We start from the raw sequence: 20,718 nt of genomic DNA, 5'->3' as shown, positions 1-20,718 counted from the left end.
CGCAACGTCTATTATACACTCAAAAAAAATGACATTTGAGTGTGGGATTTTCCATAACGGCGTATTACAGGTTGTGTGGTCCAGCTAAAATGCTTGCGTTATAGCATATACCGACACGATCCATTTTGCCATCTGAGACCAGTCGTTATGTATTTTTCAAAACAAAAATGTTTTACAAAACTCATAACTAAAATGTTAAAAAGTACACAAAGACCCATAAACTACCAATTAACCCATAAACCGCCACCCTCCCGCATTGCAAATACAATATTAACCCTATTACCCCTAATCTGCCGCCCATCCACATCGCAACTATTAAATAAATCTATTAACCCCTAAACCGCCGCCCACATCGACAACACTAAATAAATCTAGTAACCCTTAATCCGCCGCTCCCGACATCGCCGACAGTAAATAAATTGATTAACCCCTAATCTGCCGCCCCTTACATCGCCAACACTAAATAAACCTACTAACCCCTAAACCGCCAGCCCCCACATCGTAACTAATAAATTAAACACATTAACCCCTAAACTGCCGGCCCCCCACATTGCAAAACACTAATTTAAACTATTAACCCCTAAACCTAACACTCCCTTACTTTAAGTTACAATATAATTATTTTAAAATAAATAAAAACTTACCTGTGAAATAAAAAAAAACTAACATTAAACTATAAATTAACCTAACATTACTATTCTAATAAAATAAAAAAAAACTGCCAATTAGAAAACCTAAATTAAAAAATGTTAACACTACGAAAAAAAAAATTACAAATTGAAATAAACCTTATACTACGAAAAAAATTAAAAAAAATCTATTACAAAAAATAATAAACACTAAATTACGAAAAATAAAAAACTCTAAGATTACAAAAAATAATAAACAAAATGATCAAAAATAAGCACAATTACACATAATCTAATAGCCCTATAAAAATAAAAAGCCCCCCCCAAATAAATACACCCTCTAACCTACAATAAACTACCAATAGCCCTTAAAAAGGCCTTTTATAGGGTATTGCCCTAAGTTAAAAAGCTATTTTACCTAGAAAACAAATACAGTCCCGCCAACAGTAGAACCCACCAAAATAAAAAACATAAGTCTAAAAAAAAAACTAAGCTATTCATTGTCCCTAAAGGGGCATTTGTATGGGCATTGCCCTTAAAAGGGCATTCAGCTCTTTTACAAGCCTAAAGCCCTAATCTTAAAAAAAAAACACCTAAAAAACAAACAAAAACCCACTAACACTAACTACAGAAATATCGACTCACAGTTCCTGAAGTCCGGACATCTTCATCCATCAGGGGCATCTTCTATCTTCATCCCGGCTGCGCGGAGTGGAGCTATCCAAGGCCGGCGATGGCATCCTGCACGGAGCATCCTCTTCATACGATCACTGCTGTACACTGAAGATGAATGCAAGGAACCCATAAAATGGCGTACCTTGCATTCCTATTGGCTGATTTGATTCTTTAAATTCAAATCAGCCAATAGGATGAGAGCTACTGAAATCCTATTGGCTGATAGCTCCGCTCTGTGCTGCCGGGATGAAGATAGAAGATGCCCCCATGATGGATGAAGATGTCGCTGCCTGGATAAAGACTTCTTACCGCCTGGATAAAGACTTCTCGCTGCCTGGATGAAGATGGATGTCCAGACTTCAGGAACCATGAGTAGATATTCTGGTATTCTGGGGTTAGTGTTACTTTTTATTTTTTTGGGAGGGTGTTTTTTTTTTTTTTTTTAAATTAGGGCTTTGGGCTTGTAAAAGACCTGAATGCCCTTTTAAGTGCAGTAAAAGAGCTGAATTCCCCCTTTTAAGGGCAATGTCCATACAAATGCCCCTTTAGGGGCAATGTGTAGCTTAGGTTTTTTTTAGACTTAAGTTTTTTATTTTGGGGGGTTGGTTGTGTGGGGGGTTTTACTGTTGGGGGACTTTCTATTTTTTTCTAGGTAAAAGAGCTTTTTAACTTAGGGCAATGCCCTACAAAAGACCCTTTAAAGGTCTATTGGTAGTTTATTGTAGGTTAGGGGGTGTTTTTACTTTGGGGGGCTTTTTTATTTTTATAGGGCTATTAGATTAGGGGTAATTGTTTTTATTTTTGATAATTTTGTTTATTATTTTTTGTAATGTTAGATTTTTTTATTTTTTTCGTTGTATTAGATTTTTTTGAAATTTGTAATTGAGGTTTTTAATGTTTTCATTCATGTTAGTTAGTTTTTATTTAACAGGTAAGTTTTTATTTATTTTAAGATAGTTATCTTGTAACTTTTAATTTAAAGTTAGGGGGTGTTAGGTTTAAGGGTTAATAGTTTAATTTAGTGTTTTGTGATGTGGGGGTCTTGCAGTTTAGGGGTTAATAGGTTTATTTAGTGTCAGCGATGTTGAGGAGCGGCGGATTAGGGGTTAATCACTTTATTTAGGTGTCGGCGATGTCAGGGGTGGCGGATTAGGGGTTAATAATTTTATTCAGCGATGTTGGGGGCGGTGGACTAGGGGTCTTTAGACCAGGGGTTATGTTAGGATGTTAGGTTTAAACTTAACTTTCTTTCCCCAATAGACATCAATAGGATTGCGTTACAGCGATTTGCTATTCCATGATCACAGGTGTTAGATATTTTCTAACACTCGCTCCTCATGGATGTCTATGGGAGAAAGTGTGCACGAGCACATAAACTCAGCCCTTGGTTTTTGTGTGGTATGGAGCTTAACGCACAGCACAAGGAGGTTTTTCAGTAACTCGTAATGGTAGCACCATGGAAAGTGCGATACCTCTTATTTTATTGCTTTCTTTACGCACCCGGTATAGTGCAAAACTCGTAATCTGGGTGGAAGTTGTTTAAATTTGTAATTTGTAAAAAGCCCAGGGTTTGGCAAGCAAAGATCAGTCTAGTTATTTACCACTTGAAAACACTCTTGAGTATGTAGTTTAATTGGTCTCCTTTCTCTGTTCCAGTTAGAGTCCAGATATGAATGAGCTTCTATTATTATTATTATTATCAAGTATTTGTAGATCGCCAATAGATTCCGCAGTGCTTCTATCAATCACTGTGTAGCCTGTAGCTAGATAAGGCAAACTGTAGCATACTTATGTAGGCAGTATGAACTCAAGCCTGTTTTTCTTGCAATATAGTTCTAAAAAATGTAGCTTTTCCATTGTTGCCAGAGAGGCTGGGATGCATTATGTTGAATTCAGGGTTTCGATTCTTCTAAATGCTGTATAGTGATTATTTGATGTGCAGGGTCTAATTTATAATTGTTTATTTTTTGCCAAAGCAAAGAGGAACACTGTCCAAGAGACTGACAAAGGGTGTGTGTCTAAACTGCAAAGCAGTGCATCATCTGCTAACAAAATCATAATTTTAAATTATTTCACTGCATCCATGCAAATACTGTTTAATTTATAGATATATTCTTTTTTTCTGTGTGTGTGTGTGTGTGTGTATATATATATATATATATATATATGTGTGTGTGTGTAAATACGGTACATATACAGGATATATACTGTATAGATATATATACAATATATATATATATATATATATATATATATATATATACGGCAATGTAATTTTAACATGAACTTTTTTAACAAAATCAACACATACATTGATTCATGGCAAATTATATCCTAATAGATGAAGAAAAAAAACAACATGAAATAAATGGAAAGAGTCCGAATGAATGAATCAGGCTAGGAATGACATTTGAAAATTTATTTTCTAAACTTGAACAAAACCAACCCCATTTACAAAACTGAAAAATTCTTAAAACTCTCACTACTCAGCACAAATCTCTAATTCATATTTTGACAGTTTCACCAAAACACCTATGTTCACTAGAAAATTTGTGTGCTCATGTGTGTGTGTAATGTAGATCTATACATAATTCTATTTTATACGCATATTTATAAAGTGTTGTGGATTATGCGTATTATACAATTTAGTGATGAAGCATCTCTCTATTAAAATACATTTTATCCATAGCCCAATCACCCTCAGGCCTCCCTAGATCCTTCCCGCCATGAAAGATAGGTGACATTAAGGTGACATGTATGCTGCTGGCAGCAATATGTCAGGTCTATAATACACAAAGCCTTCTTCAAAGCATCCACACGGGCCTGAACAAACTGTCTCAGTAGGGGGATATGAACCTAGCCCTTTCTGACTCAAGCAGCAGTCTGTGTTTGTAAACAGAGGCTGTGAGTACCAGTGGGAGGCACTAGAAAACTGTCAGCTAGTTAATTGGATGTCGGATCATCCTGCAAACACAGCTTAATGATCCATCCAGCGATGAAGAAGAAGACATTTGTAATATCTACATGAGGCCCCTTCTGCTTGAAATAATAAAAAAAAAGCATTTCAAAGTTGAATGACTTTTGTTTATAATAATATTAGTGGAGAAAATCCTTAATGAGATCATTGTGAGAGTCACGTTCAGGCAATAAAATTCTTGGATTTGTGTGTGGTTTGTTTATATTTATTTTGTGCATGTGTGTGCATGTCATTTTACTATGATGGCCCTTTAAAACTTTCATATTTAAATTTGACTCACTGTGATTTTACACTTCCAACATGGACAAATTTAATTTTAAAAAGTCTATTTATACAAAACTTAAAGGGACAGTCAATATTGTTATTAATGTTACATAATTTTGCACTATGTGCAGAATTATGCATCATTAAACTAGCGGTACCTGTAAAAACAATTAAGCAAATTAAATAATAAATACTTAAACCCCCTAACCGTTTAATTATCTTACCTCTTTTTTAGTGCAAAGGTTTGTCACAGGCTCGCAGTCTAATCTCAAAAAGCCCAATAACGCTGTTTAACTAAATGTAATTTACCCATTTAGCTAAAAGTCATGCAGCAATATAGAATTGATGCAATATTTTTAAATCAGATTATTTTATGATTGTAGAAGGGATTCCTTACAATTTTCATACTATATATTGTCTTCTTTTTTTATCTCCAAATCTGTACTTTTGCTTCATTTTAGCATTACAAGCCATAAATATTGGTGCGCAGTATTTTCTAAAAGACTATTGTATAGTATTTAAAATTTATTTATCTCTTTTAGGAATAGCATAGCCCAAAAGTTGTGTTGAGAGGGACTTAACTACATTTGTAACTTTTTGATAAATATTCTCTCTTTCTCTATCTGGCCCCAATGATCAAAAGTGTTGCGAGACAGCTATATATTCAAAAGGGATTCGATGTGATGTCAAGAATGCTGGTGAAATATACAAACATGCCGACATTAATGCTTAAAGGTAGCATCGCTGAGGGGCATTTTGCTATACGTCGCAATGAATGGCAATGCTGGCAAAATATTCCAAGCAGCATCAGCACCAACATTGGTGATGTAGAGAAAAGGATCCCATTTAAAAATAGCCTAATAAATATACCTACCCCTAAAACACCATAACCCACCACCGCAACACCCTATAACCCCATAAACCGCCAATAGCCCACTGCAACAAACTTCCTAACGTATTAACCCTTAAACCGCCAATAGCCCACCGCAAAAAACTTCATCCTTAAATTGCCAATAGCAATTTGAGGGCCCGTGTTTCTGGCGAGTCTTCAGACTCACCAGAAACAGCAGTTATGAAGCAGAGGTCTAAAAACCGCTGCTCCATAACCCTGCTCTGAGCAGGCAGACAGGAATCGCCACAATTCAACCCGATCGAGCACGATCAGGTTGATTGACACCCCTCTTGTGAGCTGCTGGTGCCATGCTGAATACGGAGAGCGTGTTGCTCTCCGCATTCAGCGAGGTCTTGCGGATCTGATCCACACTGTCGGATCAGGTCCGCAAGACCTTTGATAATTCGGGCCTCAAAGTATGAGCATAATTTCTTAAGGTTACACAGAAACTGTGAAGACATAATCAGAATATTTAAAATCACCATTCTAAATACACAGCTGAATACAAAATAAAATACAAAATGGTAAGTGCAATAAAATTTAATCTGAAGAGGGAAGTGATATAAAATAGAAACCACAAAGTGTAAATGCAGCAGTGCTATATTGCACTGGGCTTGTCTCTTCTTCACATACAAAAATGCAGGGAAAGCCCCTTTGATAAATAAAGCCTTTTATAAAATGTCACTAGGGATCTCGCAGTGCTTAAGATCATTTTAGAATATTTCACCTGAGCAGAGAGGTTTTGAATATCAGAGCCTGAATCACAAAATAAATGGCTAGATTCCGAGTTTGGCATTAGGGTTAAAAAGCAGCGTTGGCTGGTCCTAACGCTGCTTTTTAACGCCCGCTGGTATTACGAGTTTACGTAACGGCACAAAATATCCATCTCCGCTCAAATCATTAACGTAAACCCAGACCCAGTAGTTAATCATATACCGCTAACAAAAACATCCACAAATCACTTCAAAAACATTACACAAAGTACACTTACACTCATACAAACACTACACAATATTTATTTTTTAGATGTTACACCATGTCAAAATCAAAAGTTACGAGATCTCGGGTGTTTGGAAAAAAAATCCATACAAATCCATTTTCCATTGACTTACATAGACAGACTGGAACAGACACTCATCTAGCTACATCTAACTACAAATATTATCACATACATACACAATGAGATACATACAAACAATATACAGCACATTACCTACACAAAACAGATTTTTATTAGAAAATAATCACGATTTAGCTACTTTTTCACACAAGAATATGACGTCACTCACTTTACGCTCAAAACAAGTGTTGGATTTTATTTCTCAACACATTTTTCTCCTCCATTGACTTCTATGGGGAAGACGTGCTTGTGCACGTGACAGGCAGATTTACCTAACGCACGTAAAATGCGTAGACAAGAAAACTCGTAATACCAGCGTCACAATTGTGAAACTAACTCATTCTTTCTTGCGTTAGTCCCGCTATGACACATAGATCAAGAATTTGCTATTTCCCTATGGAGTTATGGCTTTTACTTGTGTGAAATTCACTACAACATCAAATTGTTATATAAATTTACAGTACATCAATTACAAATCACCATCACCAATACAAAATCGTTTTGAAAAATTACATCATATTTAAACGGACAGAAAAATAATTTTTACATTTCATTACTCACAGACAGTAGACAATTGGAAACACGTCTCATTTGCCTCTATTAGAACATTTCAATTATTCAACTCATATGCTTGCATGAACAGCATATCTACATAGGCTTAACACATGATCATTAATGGATGCACAAACATGACTTTTGTCATTCACTCATACATGTGCATTGATATTCTGGTGGAAAAACACATATAAACAATGAACACATTTACATCATACAACTACATTGGAAGGTTGCTTAACATTAGATTCTCTCTATGAATCATGAAACATAAAATATGGTTTTAGTGTCCCTTTAACATCATGATTCACTCATAATATACCATTAGGAATTACGTACAATAAGAACATCATTAGAACATATCAGAGCTGTCCCTTTTTTGGAAGGAACAACAATGCTATACTGCTTTATATAAGTCAGCATATGTGGGAGAGAATCACCATACATACATAGATGTACATAAAACGCATCTTACAACAACAAAGCACACATTTATATTTTTAATCAGCACACAAGAAGAATGTTTTCAAATACAACAACAGAATGAGGATTTGCTAATTAGACAGGCAGGTTGCTAATATGATGACGTCATTAGAAGCTTCAACCATACAGATTACAGCATTGGGACTGTACCATCCCTTTCAGAAGTTTCTCACTCAATACTACAATATTACATATACGTAAACGAGAGTTTGGAAGATCGGCATTGTTATTGTGATTTTAATGGGACGCATACAATATTGACATCTCGCAAATCACTTATATGTACAATACTACAGATGTTAGCCAGAAGATTGTCATTATTATTGCGATTTTAATGGGACGTGTAAAATATTGAAATCTCGCCAATCACTTATATATACAATATTATAGATGTCAGCTGTTACTTTATCGTTTACAAACAATATTGCAGCAACATTGATCGAACAGATTCTATGCCATCTCTATGCACATTATACACAAGTATGCACTTTCATTCATGTTAGCGTGGACGTGTGCTTTTTACTATAACATCGCGTTTAATCAGTATTTATTACGCATATGAACAAACATTATGAAGATGCACTGTATATGTTAGATTTTACACTTTCACATTACGATTCATTGGGGGAAACAAAATTTCAGCAAACACCTAAAAAAACGCCCAATTAGAAAGCATTTGCGCCGCTCACCTACAATCAAGTGGATACAATCAGCAATCATTACAAACTCACTACCATTGGACATATTGCACTATAAATCTCCCAAACAACATGGCCAAAGCGTCCCTTGTTATCGACATTGTATCAAATCGCTTTTGTGTTTTTGCATACCTTGTTACTCCTTGTGTGTTTGCTCTGCTGTTTGGCTCTGTGCTGCTTAGCTTGGCAAATATGGATAATCCTCAGTTAGTTGCTGCTGGTGCTATTGCACGAGTGGTGTTCAATACAATCAGGCGGGCTCGGCGTCTCCAAGAGAGATGTAGGGCTCGTCTGGTTAGAGGTCCTCCTGTTCACAGGGTGAGGCCCACCTTGGATAACATGAGCGACTTTGAGGTTTATGACAAGTATAGGCTCAATTGCGAACAGCTCATTAGCCTTTACGATGTTCTCAAACCTCATATGGAGCCACATAGACATATGCGGACTGCAGTTCCTGGCATCACCAAGATGCTAAGTTGCATACACGTCCTGGCCTCCAGGAGTTTTCAATCTGGAGAGGGGTACATGCATGGGCTGGCTCAGGGTACCTTCTCTGGATGCCATGGTACGAGTCAGTAAGCGTTACATAGGATTCCCTCAAAATTATGGTGATTGGAGGCGCCTGAAGAGGGAATTCTTTGCAATAGCTCGAATGCCCAATGTCTTGGGAGCAATAGATTGCACCCACATTGCACTGCGTGCTCCAGAAGATGACTTGCCCTTCCGAAATCACAAACACTTCCATAGTCTCAACGTGCAGTTTGTTTGTGACGTACGGATGTGGATTATGCAGGTGTGTGCAAATTTCGGCGGGGCTTGTCATAATGCCCGCATCCTCAGACAGTCGTCCCTGTGGCGGCAGTTTGGAGGCAGACAGTTTCCCCCTGGGTGGCTCGTTGGTTAGTACTTGTGCACAACATGGTTAATTAGTTAGACAATTGCCACTGTAGTCTTCAAAACCAGTTGTGTTAGTGTAATGTGCAGCTCTAGGATGCAATTTAACAATTTCTTTTTCTTTTATAAAATGTATGGTTTATGCAAAATACGCATATGTAGCATGTCTTAGCTTAATGGGCAGAAAGAGAATGTGGTTTAACCATTTATTTGTCCCTTTCCGCAAATGTCTAGTTTTAGCTCCAAACAGATATGTAGCATGTCTTAGCTTAAATGGGAAGCTCTAGGATGCAGTTTAACCATTTATTTTTCTTTTAGCAAATGTCTGGTTTATGCGAAATACGCATATGTAGCATGTCTTAGCTTAAATGGGCAGCTCTAGGATGCAGTTTAACCATGTCTTTTTCTTTTAGCAAATGTCTGGTTTATGCGAAATACGCATATGTAGCATGTCTTAGCTTAAATGGGCAGATAGAGAATGCGCTTTAACCATGTCATTGTCTCTTTCCGCAAATGTCTAGTTTTAGCTCCAAACAGATATGTAGCACGTCTTAGCTTAAATGGGCAGCTCTAGGATGCAGTTTAACCATTTCTTTTTATTTTAGCAAATGTCTGGTTTATGCAAAATATGCATATGTAGCATGTCTTAGATTAAATGGGCAGATAGAGAATGCCCTTTAACCATGTCATTGTCTCTTTCTGCAAATGTCTAGTTTTAGCTATAAACAGATATGTAGCATGTCTTAGCTTAAATGGGCAGCTCTAGGATGCAGTTTAATCATTCCTTTTTCTTTTAGCAAATGTCTGGTTTATGCGAAATACGCATATGTAGCATGTCTTAACTTAAATGGGCAGATAGAGAATGCGCTTTAACCATTTAATTGTTTATTTCTGCAAATGTCTAGTTTTAGCTCCAAACAGATATTTAGCATGTCTAAGCTTAAATGGGCAGCTCTAGGATGCAATTTAACCATTTGTTTCTCTTTTTTAGCAAATGTCTGCTTAATGCAAAATACGCATATGTAGCACGTCCTAGCTTAAATGTGCAGATAGAGAATGTGCTTTAACCATGCCATTGTCTCTTTCCGCAAATGTCTAGTTTTAGCTCCAGATATGTAGCATGTCTTAGCTTAAATGGGCAACTCTAGGATGCAGTTTAACTATTTCTTTTTCTTTTAGCAAATGTCTGGTTTTTGCGAAATACGCATATGTAGCATGTCTTATATGTCTTGATGTGTTTTTTTTTTTTTGGTTTCTGCATGATTGACCCTTAGCTTAAAATGTCCATAAATGTACCCTCCCACTCATTTTAACACACTTTCGCTGGGCCATCATTAACCAATATATCTCTCTCCTTCAGACACATTCTCTCTCAGAACACAGAGAAAAACCACAGACTTTTTCACTCAACTGCTTCAATTGCCCTCTAACTTACTACAGGTAGCCTTCTGGAAAACAGCTTCCCTCCCTCCCACCCTACCCCTCACCCCACCCACCCCAAGCTCATTTCCTCATTTATAGATAGTCTCCCACACAACTTTCACTCTCCTGAAATGACAAGTGCAAACACTGATCAGCACATCCTTCCATTCCCTTAACCCTATAAAATACACAGTACTTTTGTAATATTATGTTTCATATACCTTTTTGTTCCCTTATGCAATTGTTACAGTAATTCAGTGTCTTATGTTTTTAACTGGTTCCCAATTCTGTAAAAATGCTCAATATATTCATATTCCTTTTTGCTACCCTTTGTCTCTATAACAAACTACACTATTCAATTACTCCTTCTCCCTCTCCACCTGCACTGTTCATTAGCCCATCTCTCTTAAACTCACCTTACTTTTGTACTCATAAACTTTACCTATTCCTAAACACTCTCTCCCCTGCAACTCATCTCAAAAGCAGTCTCACTACTGCAAATCTGTATCTCATCTCATGTCACTCTCCCTCTTGCTTCTACTTACTGCTGGGGACATCTCCCCTAATCCTGGTCCCCAACCACTGACAAACCATGCACATCCCTGTGTACCATCCCATAGACTCAGAAAACAAAACTCTGCACACCTTACTCACATTCCTCTTGCATCTAAAACCACTACCCCTTTCACTTGTGCACTCTGGAACTCTCGCTCTGTTTGCAACAAGCTCACTTCTATCTATGACCTCTTCATCTCCCGCTCCCTCAACCTTCTGGCCCTAACAGAAACCTGGCTCTCTCCCCTAGACACAGCATCCACTGCTGCTCTGTCACATGGGAGTCTCCACTTCAGCCAAACTCCTAGGTATGGTAATAGACAAGGAGGTGGTGTAGGTATTTTACTTTCCTCTCGTTGCACCTTTCAACAAATACATCCTATCTCCTCCCTCACTTTTCCCTCATTCGAAACCCACATGATTCGCTTATTCTCCCCTCTCTCTGTACGTGTTGCAGTCATATACCGACACCCTGGCTCCTCAACTCAATTTCTAGATCACTTGGCTGCCTGGCTACCCTATTTCCTTTCCTCAGACACCCCTGCCCTCATTCTTGGCGACTTCAACATCCCCCTTAACAATCCCACTGCCTCATCTGCTAAACAACTTCTGCAACTCACTTCTTCTTTTGGTCTGTCACAATGGACTGATTCTCCCACTCACAAAGACGGTCACTGTTACAAACTGCTATTTATAACTGGCCCTTTAAATGGAAAATTGCCCTGCTTCCCTGGATTTTGGAGAAGCCTATTTGCCAGCCTCCTTCCTCATGACTATGGCCCCTGGAAGATTGTGTCCCTGAGAGTATATTAACTTTTATTGGGTGTGTATGGCCCTTTAAGAACCGTCTGGGGACATATTGTGACTTTGGTGAACAATGCCCCTTTAAGACTATGTCCCCAGACCTGTGAAATGACTTGACCCTGGCTTTCTCCCACTTGGTTCAGTTTCATTGTGTGCCATTAAGAGTTAAATTTTGTTCAGCTTCAAGAAACCTATTCTAAATACAAGTTTGCTGGGATCAGCTCTAATTAGGTTTAGTGATAAAACTTTCCCATTGTCTAATCAGACTAGTATTGATAAGGTGGACTGCATTGTTTTATTGTGTGTAATGTTATCTGCTGAAGTAATGTTGTGGCCTGTCAAAGGGAGTGTCTCTCTATCTAATATCAAATGTGTGATGGGGGATTTTATGCCTCCCCCTGAGAGTGTCCTGTTTGCATGTAACCTCAATAAAAAGCAGGCTGTGTGCTCCAGCACATCAGACCTATGTTGACCCTCTAACTTGCAGCTTTGACTCATGTTTGTAGGGGACAGCTTCAGCTATAATCACTACAGGGATTGCTATGCTTTTCATACTCCCTTAGCTACGGGGATTGCTACAGAAGGAAGAGGTTCACCTACTGGAGCCTGGTCGTAGGTCCAGGGCGCAGAGCAGACGGCGAGATACCAGCCCAGCAGCGGTGGTTCGTGGAGTCTGCGTTACTTATGGTGGCTACGCAGCAGTTAGAGTGACTACGGTGCTGCTGCTCCTTTGGTGAGCGCTAGGAGCATCCTTTTCTACGGTCCAACTTCCAGCCAGCCTGGAGGCAACCGTAACATTGGTGGCAAGCGACGGAATGAACCTTTTCGCCCAGAAGAGCAACTACACAAGCCAGTAACCTCAGGAAGAGGGGGATTATTACAATACTGACTAAGATGGAAAAGAGAAAAGTAAATTTTGCAGCTTTTAAAAACTTCCTGGAAACAGAAGGAGAGATTGATGGGTACCTTGCGGATTTTGAGAGGCAATGTGCACTACACAAGGTACCCGCAGAGGACTGGGTCACGATATTATCTGGAAAATTATCCGGCCGGGCCAGAGAGGCTTTTCGGGCCATTCCAGATGAGGAAGTCAGGGATTATAATACTGTAAAAGAGGCTCTGCTCTCCAGGTATGCGGTTACACCGGAGGCATACCGGAGGCGGTTCAGAGACACTGTTAAATTAGCTGGAGATTCCTACCTTGAGTGGGCATGTAAGGTGCACTGCACAGCAGCTCACTGGATAGCGGGGTGCCAAGCCATATCTGGGGAAGAGGTGCTGCAGCTATTCCTGTTGGAACATTGCTTCGACAAGTTACCCGCAGGAGTTCGAGAGTGGGTTCGGGACCGTAAACCCTCCACCCTGCAGGAAGCGGCTCGCTTGGCAGATGAGTATACGGATGCCCGCAAACTGGACACTGCTACCACTAAGCCCCCTGCTAGAGTGGAGTACAGACCCCCAGTCACCCCAGCAGCTGCCAGTTACCAAACCCCGGCGCACCGCTATACCACACGGCCTCCGACCACTAACTACCCTCAGAGAGCCCTGTTCAATTTGCGGTGCACCTCACAACCTATTCGGTGCTTTAGATGTAAGCAACTAGGGCACAAAAGACCAGAGTGTCCCCTAAATGCAGCGAACCAAGCGCAGTCCTGGAGAAGACCCGCCGGCGGAATCCCACGTAATCCTCAGCCTGCGGCCCGCTACGTAGAGGCGCAAGAATGCTGGAGCATCCTACAGGAGGCAGACCTTGTGCAAGCTGCCCACCGGAATAACCGGCAACTGGTTAAAGTGAATGGGAAGAAGGTCAGTGGTCTACGGGATACTGGTGCTACCATGACCTTGCTTCAAAAGAACTTGGTGTCTGAGAAACAGTACACTGGAGACACTGTGGCTGTGAGGGTAGCAGGGGGCGATGTGTTCAGCCTACCTGTTGCCAGGGTACATTTGGATTGGGGAGTGGGCGCTAGACCTGTGAATGTGGGGGTCAAGAAGGACTTACCTGCTGATGTTCTTCTTGGAAATGACTTGGCCCCCCTTGTTTCTGCCTACGCTCCTATGGGTCCCGCTGATGTTAACCCTGTGACTACCCATGCCCAGATCCGTGCAGCAGAGACTGACCCACCTGCTGCTAAGCCCCAGGACGCTGAGCTCAGTAAATCTCTATCCGCTATTGATATGTGGAGGTCCCGTTACAATGCGCTGATGAAGGAGAAGAGGAGCGCAGAGGAAAAAGCACGTTTAGAACGTGAATCTCTGCTAGACAAGCTGCACCGACAGACTGCAGAAAACACCAGCTTGAGAGTGGGACATGAAACCTTAAAGACAAACTTAGCAACACTTGAGGAGAAGCTGACGCTGGCTCATAGTGAGGTGCAGCAACTCAAGGGCACCCTATGTCAGTATGAAGGGATTGTGGATACCTATAAAGAGCAGGTACAGAAAACTCGTAAAGAAGCTGATGGGATTCTGAAGGACTGTTTGGCCCTAGTCTGGGCACTGAGGAAGTTGAACCCTTGTTTGTATGGACAGGAATTCTCTCTCATAACGGGAATACAGATGGATTGTCCTGGCAAACTGACATGCCTACCATCTCCTAGTCCGGTCATCCCCAGGTTGACCCGCAAAAGGGTCAAGCCGGGTCTGCCGGAGTGTCCCACAAGGGGGGAGCTATGTGACAGACCCTTCTGTCAGGACTGAAGGAGTTAACTGTGTTTAGCTTTAAGAAACTATTTTCTAAACACAAGTTGCTGGCTCCAACCATAATTTAGTTAGTGATAAGAATTCCATTGTTTAATCACCCTCAGAGAGAAAACGCCTAAGTGATAAGAAGAGCCAAGAGTGTCTTGTGGTTGAAGTGTTTAAGTAAGGTAATTCTATTGTATCATGTCAAAGGGCTTGTTCCCTCCATGTAATGTACAACAGTCTTTCAACCCCCCCATCTGGGGTCAAAACCTGTATAAATACTAGGCATTCAGCCTATAATAAATACATTCTGTTTAAACCTGAAAGCTGGCTGGTTTGTGAATTGCTGATTCCCTATGCAGGACGTTGTTCCCTGGTATTAACCCTTGGTATCCTGTTGGTACCGTAACAGTCACTCTCTTGACCTAATCTTTAGCTATCAATGCACTCTCTCAAACTTCTCAAACTCCCCTTTTCCTCTTTCTGACCACCATCTCCTTACCTGCAACATATCATCCCTTCCTACAACTCTCCCACCTTCTACTCCTCACACCAAACTTCACAGAAGCATTAGGTCTTTAGATCAGCAACAACTTGCTAATTCCCTTAAACCGCTCCTCTCATCCTTCTCCTCCTTTTCCTGCCCTGAACAATCTATCTGCCACTATAATTCCACCCTTATATCCGTCCTTGACAATCTCGCCCCTCTTACCACTGCTTGGAAATCACACACTCATCCCCAGCCCTGGCATACTCCTCTGACACGGTACCTACACAGATGTTCCCGTACTGCTGAACGGCATTGGAGAAAATCACGGAGTTCAGCTGATTTTCTTCATTACAAATTAATCTTGAACTCCTACTACTCTGCCCTTAATCTCCACAAGCAACACTACTTCTCTACTCTTATCTCTAATCTTTCTTCAAACCCAAAACGTCTGTTCTCCACTTTCAATACTCTCCTCCGCCCTCCCCCACTTCCTAATACAACTTCTCTTTCAGCTCAAGACTTTGCCAGTCACTTCATTAACAAAATTGACTCCATCAGACATGAAATCAGCTCTCAACATAATTCCATTCTCTCCCACCCTGAAATACTCTCACTCAACCACAACCCTCATAACCTGAAACTTAGTTCATTCTCCCCTGTTACTGAGGAGGAAGTTTCTGCACTTATACTGCGCTCTAACCTCACTACCTGTCCCCTTGACCCTATCCCCTCACAGCTGCTACCCTCTCTCTCTGCTACCCTTACCCCTATACTAACACACATTTTCAACCTCTCCCTCAGCACTGGTACATTTCCCTCATCGATGAAACATGCACTGGTCACAAATATCCTCAAAAAACTTTCCCTTGATCCTACCTCCCCATCCAACTACTGCCCTATTTCCCTCCTCCCTCTTGCTTCAAAGCTTCTCGAAAAAATAGTATATGCACGCCTATCCCATTTCCTTATGTTAAACTCCCTTCTTGACCCGCTGCAATCTGGATTTCGTCCCTATCACTCCACAGAGACAGCTATTGTTAAGGTTACCAACGACCTACTTACAGATAAATCAAAAGGCCACTTCTCTCTGCTTATCCTCCTTGATCTGTCCACAGCCTTTGACACTGTCGACCACCCTCTTTTGCTCCAAACCCTCCAATCCTTCGGCATCTGTGACACAGCCCTTCCGTGGCTCTCTTCCTACCTGTCAAACCGTACCTTCAGTGTAGCCTTCTCTGGGGCCTCCTCTGCCCTGTCACCACTTTCTGTCGGAGTACTGCAAGGCTCTGTCCTCGGTCCCCTTCTCTTTTCAATCTATACGTCATCACTAGGTTCCCTAATTAAGTCCCATGGTTTCCAATATCATTTGTATGCCGATGACACCCAAATCTACTTCTCTGCACCAGACCTATCTCCTTCCTTGCTAACCCGTGTCACTAACTGTCTTTCTCACATCTCTTCCTGGATGTCCTCTCACTACCTCAAGCTAAATCTCTCCAAAACTGAGCTCCTCATTTTCCCCCCTTCTTCCAAAATCTCCACCCCCAATATCTCTATAACTGTCGACAACTCCATCATTACCCCTACCCCGCATGCCCGATGTCTCGAGGTCACATTTGACTCAGATCTTTCCTTCACTCCTCACATTCAGTCCTTGGTTACAGCCTGCCGTTTCCACCTTAAAAATATCTCTAAAATTAGACACTTCCTTACACAAGACACAACTAAGATTTTAATCCACTCTCTCATTATTTCCCGCCTTGATTACTGCAACTCTGTCCTCTCTGGTCTCCCCACCTGCCGCCTAGCTCCTTTACAATCCATAATGAATGCCTCTGCCAGACTCATCTTCCTTACACAACGCTCTTCATCTGCTGCACCTCTCTGCCAATCCCTTCACTGGCTTCCTCTTGCCTCTAGGATCAAACACAAAACTCTCACTCTTACATACAAAGCCCTCAACTGCACTGCTTCCCCCTACATCTCAGACCTTGTCTCCAGATACTCTCCCTCCCGTCCCCTTCGCTCTGCTCATGACCTCCTACTCTCCTCCTCTCTTGTCACCTCATCACACTCCCATTTACAGAACTTCTCCAGACTGGCTCCCATCTTGTGGAACTCTCTGCCTCGCTCCACAAGACTCTCTTCTAGTTTTAAAAGCTTCAAGTGCTCCCGAAAAACTCTACTGTTCAGGGACGCATACAACCTATGCTAACCTTTCCTAATACCAGTTCCTCTCCTCCACTGCAATTCCCTGAACCCCCTTAGCATGTAAGCCTAAAAGTCCAGCTGTTTGTAGATCACCTTATTAAGAGCTGACTACAACAGTGCAACTCTTGGCAGGGCCCTCTACCCTATAATTGTTTTGTTGTACTCCCCATTTGTTTATAGCGCTGCGGAATCTGTTGGCGCTCTACAAATAACCGATAATAAAAATAATAATGTCTTAGCTTAAGTGGGCAGATAGAGAATGCGCTTTAACCATGTCATTGTCTCTTTCCGCAAAAATGTCTAGTTTTAGCTCCAAACAGATATGTAGCACGTCTTAGCTTAAATGGGCAGCTCTAGGATGCAGTTTAACCATTTCTTTTTATTTTAGCAAATGTCTGGTTTATGCAAAATATGCATATGTAGCATGTCTTAGATTAAATGGGCAGATAGAGAATGCGCTTTAACCATGTCATTGTCTCTTTCCGCAAATGTCTAGTTTTAGCTATAAACAGATATGTAGCATGTCTTAGCTTAAATGGGCAGCTTTAGGATGCAGTTTAACCATGTCTTTTTCTTTTAGCAAATGTCTGGTTTATGCGAAATACGCATATGTAGCATGTCTTAGCTTAAATGGGCAGATAGAGAATGCGCTTTAACCATGTCATTGTCTCTTTCCGCAAATGTCTAGTTTTAGCTCCAAACAGATATGTAGCATGTCTTAGCTTAAATGGGCAGCTCTAGGATGCAGTTTAACCATTTCTTTTTCTTTTAGCAAATGTCTGGTTTATGGGAAATATGCATATGTAGCATGTCTTAGATTAAATGGGCAAATAGAGAATGCGCTTTAACCATGTCATTGTCTCTTTCCGCAAATGTGTAGTTTTAGCTCCAAACAGATATGTAGCATGTCTTAGCTTAAATGGGCAGCTCTAGGATGCAGTTTAACCATGTCTTTTTCTTTTAGCAAATGTCTGGTTTATGCGAAATACGCATATGTAGCATGTCTTAGCTTAAATGGGCAGATAGAGAATGCGCTTTAACCATGTCATTGTCTCTTTCCGCAAATGTCTAGTTTTAGCTCCAAACAGATATGTAGCATGTCTTAGCTTAAATGGGCAGCTCTAGGATGCAGTTTAACCATTTCTTTTTCTTTTAGCAAATGTCTGGTTTATGGGAAATATGCATATGTAGCATGTCTTAGATTAAATGGGCAAATAGAGAATGCGCTTTAACCATGTCATTGTCTCTTTCCGCAAATGTCTAGTTTTAGCTCCAAACAGATATGTAGCATGTCTTAGCTTAATTGGGCAGCTATAGGATGCAGTTTAACCATTTCTTTTTCCTTTAGCAAATGTCTGGTTTATGCGAAATACGCATATGTAGCATGTCTTAGCTTAAATGGGCAGATAGAGAATGCGATTTAAACATATAATTTTGTTTTATGAAAATGTTTATTTTAGGGGATTTTTGTGTACACAAATGAATTGTATTTTAATATAATAATTTTAACGATATTTTTAATTGTGATGTTGTTATGTTAATTATTTATAGGTGATTCGGGTTAAATGAGCCGGCCTTGGCTCATTACGCTGTTGTGTAACCCCAGGGACGAGGCCCAGGAGCGCTAAAATCGGGCGCACAAGCGGACTAGGGCTGTAGTGGAGAGGATGTTTGGGCTCCTCAAAATGAGACTAAGATGCCTGGTCAGGTCTGGAGGAGCCCTCCAATACAGCCCTAGTAAGGTGGCAAAGATCGTTATAGCCTGCAGCGTCCTGCATAACATTGCACAGCGGGCTGGGATGCTGAAGGCCGTCCAGGTGCCCCGAGACCTCCTCCAAGATGAGAAGGACGAGCCTGTTCTAGAGGGGCCATTCTGGGATGAGGGGCTCAATGTCAGAGCAAACATCATCAACCGCCACTTCAGACGGTAAATACTAGAAGTTAGATAGGAGCATTGCGAATATGTGTGACTTTTAGGGAAATGAGAAGTAGAGAATTGTGCAAACATGTTAGGATTGTTCATCAAATGATTATAATACAATGAAATTATTATTATCATTATTATTATTATTATTATTATTATTTTAGGTAATTCATACTTCAGGTGATTCTGGCATTGGGTCCTGTAATGACTTCGCCACCTGGTTTTCAAAGACAACATCAGCTGGTTAGTATAAACAATGTATGGACTGTGGCTGGTGGGAATTTTGCACAATCAGACATCATACGGCATACATTTTAAAAAGTAGTATTTAGTTTACACATGACAAGATTTTTGGATACTCAGAAAGGGATCCTCTAGCAAGACTATATGCTTCCAAGTCATATTCCAAGTCATACATCAGAGGTTAGGTCTGCACAATGTATGACTCATCTTCACACTTGATTGATAGACGCTTATTAAGCTAGTGATATAAATAATTTCAGAAATGGGGGGGGGATGCAGAACTAAGCCACACACTTCTATTAATTATTTAATTTATACTTTTTCTGCCATTAGGGGGATGACTTTATCTAAAGACTGAAAGTGAAGAATTCAAGACTGAAAGTGAAGAATCCCAGACTGAAATTGAATAATCCCAGATTGAAAATGATGAATACCAATGTGATCATGTCTGGCATTGTCTTTCAAATGTGCTGACCTTGAAAACCATACAAAGACACGTTCACATGGTAAGTGGAACCAATTTTATGGACCAAGACTGTGGATGCATCCTATTGGAGACACTTAAGGCTAGATTTAGAGTTCTGCGGCCAAAGGGGTGCGTTAGCTACGCATGCTTTTTTCCCCCCGCACCTTTTAAATACCGCTGGTATTTAGAGTTCACAGAAGGGCTGCGTTAGGCTCCAAAAAAGGGAGCGTAGAGCATATTTACCGCCACTGCAACTCTAAATACCAGCGTTGCTTACGGACGCGGCCAGCTTAAAAAACGTGCTCGTGCACGATTCCCCCATAGAAAACAATGGGGCTGTTTGAGCTGAAAAAAACCTAACACCTGCAAAAAAGCAGCGTTAAGCTCCTAACGCAGCCCCATTGTTTCCTATGGGGAAACACTTCCTAAGTCTGCACCTGACACCCTAACATGAACCCCGAGTCTAAACACCCCTAACCTTACACTTATTAACCCCTAATCTGCCGCCCCCGCTATCGCTGACCCCTGCATATTATTATTAACCCCTAATCTGCCACTCTGTACACCGCCGCAACCTACATTATACCTATGTACCCCTAATATGCTGCCCCTAACACCGCCGACCCCTATATTATATTTATTAACACTTAATCTGCCGCCCCCGCTATCGCTGACCACTGCATATTATTATTAACCCCTAATCTGCCGCTCCGTACACCGCCGCAACCTAC

This window comes from Bombina bombina, chromosome 4 (genome assembly GCF_027579735.1).
Source record: "Bombina bombina isolate aBomBom1 chromosome 4, aBomBom1.pri, whole genome shotgun sequence".
Taxonomy (NCBI): domain Eukaryota; kingdom Metazoa; phylum Chordata; class Amphibia; order Anura; family Bombinatoridae; genus Bombina; species Bombina bombina.
The sequence above is the reverse complement of the archived record's forward strand: the minus strand, read 5'-3'. Positions refer to the sequence as shown.